The sequence below is a fragment of the Bos indicus x Bos taurus genome, chromosome 29 (assembly GCF_003369695.1).
Source record: "Bos indicus x Bos taurus breed Angus x Brahman F1 hybrid chromosome 29, Bos_hybrid_MaternalHap_v2.0, whole genome shotgun sequence".
Classification (NCBI taxonomy): Eukaryota; Metazoa; Chordata; class Mammalia; order Artiodactyla; family Bovidae; genus Bos; species Bos indicus x Bos taurus.
This window is the reverse complement of record NC_040104.1, coordinates 45,910,829-45,913,045: the sequence shown is the minus strand read 5'-3', so window position 1 is coordinate 45,913,045 and position 2,217 is coordinate 45,910,829.

The following is a 2,217-nucleotide window of genomic DNA, read 5'->3' as shown; positions in this document are numbered from 1 at the left end:
TGAGAGTTTTACTTCTTCTTTTCTAATTTGGATTCCTTTTATTTCTTTTTCTGCTCTGATTGCTGTGGCCAAAACTTCCAACACTATGTTGAATAGTAATGGTGAAAGTGGGCACCCTTGTCTTGTTCCTGACTTTAGAGGAAATGCTTTCAATTTTTCACCATTGAGGATAATGTTTGCTGTGGGTTTGTCATATATAGCTTTTATTATGTTGACGTCTGTTCCTTCTATTCCTGCTTTCTTGAGAGTTTTTATCATAAATGGATGTTGAATTTTGCCAAAGGCTTTCTCTGCATCTATTGAGATAATCATATGGTTTTTATTTTTCAATTTGTTAATGTGGTGTATTACATTGATTGATTTGCGGATATTGAAGAATCCTTGCATCCCTGGGATAAAGTTCACTTGGTCATGGTATATGATCTTTTTAATGTGTTGTTGGATTCTGATTGCTTGAATTTTGTTAAGGATTTTTGCATCTATGTTAATCAGTGATATTGGCCTGTAGTTTTCTTTTTTTGTGTGGGATCTTTGTCAGGTTTTGGTATTAGGGTGATGGTGGCCTCATAGAATGAGTTTGGAAGTTTACCTTCCTCTGCAATTTTCTGGAAGAGTTTGAATAGGATAGGTGTTAGCTCTTCTCTAAATTTTTGCTGGAATTAAGCTGTGAAACTGTATGGATCTGGGCTTTTGTTTGCTGGAAGATTTTTGATTACAGTTTCTTCTGTGATTTGTTGGTTATTCAGCAGCGTGTTGTTCAGCCTCCATATGTTGGAATTTTTAATAGTTTTTCTCCTGTAATTGAGATCTAATCTTACTGCATAGTGGTCAGAAAAGATGCTTGGAATGATTTCTATTGTTTTGAATTTACCAAGGCTAGATTTATGGCCCAGGATGTGATCTATCCTGGAGAAGGTTCCATGTGGGCTTGAGAAAAAGGTGAAATTCATTGTTTTGGGATGAAATGTCCTACAGATATCAATTAGGTCTAACTGGTCTATTGTATCCTTTAAAGTTTGTGTTTCCTTGTTAATTTTCTGTTTAGTTAATCTATCCATAGGTGTGAGTGGGGTATTAAAGTCTCCCACTATTATTGTGTTATTGTTAATTTCTCCTTTCATAGTTGTTAGCATTTGTCTTACATACTGTGGTGCTCCCATGTTGGGTGCATATATATTTATAATTGTTATATCTTCTTCTTAGTTTGATCCTTTGATCATTATGTAGTGACCTTCTTTGTCTCTTTTCACAGCCTTTGTTTTAAAGTCTATTTTATCTGATATGAGTATTGCTACTCCTGCTTTCTTTTGGTCCCTATTTGCATGGAAAATCTTTTTCCGGCCCTTCACTTTCAGTCTGTATGTGTCCCCTGTTTTGAGGTGGGTCTCTTTTGGACAACATATGTAGGGGTCTTGTTTTTGTATCCATTCAGCCAGTCTTTGTCTTTTGGTTGGGGCATTCAACCCATTTACGTTTAAGGTAATTACTGATAAGTATGATCCTGTTGCCATTTGCTTTATTGTTTTGGGTTTGAATTTATACACCATTTTTGTGTTTCCTGTCTAGAGAATATCCTTTAGTATTTGTTGGAGAGCTGGTTTGGTGGTGCAGAATTCTCTCAACTTTTGCTTGTCTGTAAAGCTTTTGATTTCTCCTTCATACTTGAATGAGATCCTTGCTGGGTACAATAATCTGGGCTGTAGGTTATTTTCTTTCATCATTTTCAGTATGTCTTGCCATTCCCTCCTGGCTTGAAGAGTTTCTATTGAAAGATCAGCTGTTATCCTTATGGGAATCCCCTTGTGTGTTATTTGTTGTTTTTCCCTTGCTGCTTTTAATATTTGTTCTTTGCCGGGAGCCGGCGAGAGACATTCCGCTTGTGACAAAGGTCATGAGGAAGGAGGCTTGGCATACGCAAAGGCGGGATCGAGCCTCGGGAGTCCCCCCAGATATTCTCGAGCATCTTCCCCCCAAAACCAGAGTCTGCCTACTTTATTGCTTTGTGTTCTCACCTCTGACTTTACTGGGGGCTGTCCCCCACCACCATCTCACTCTCTCTGTCAAAGAGCTAACTTACAGCTCCAATTAATGAAGTTCCTGGGCAACTAGGAGTGTTTAAATCCAAACCCCTCAGATGGCTCTCTAACTCGCCTGACAAGTTTACCCGGACTCCTACAGCTATACATATGATAGTTTACAGTCTCCCAGCCTCGAAAG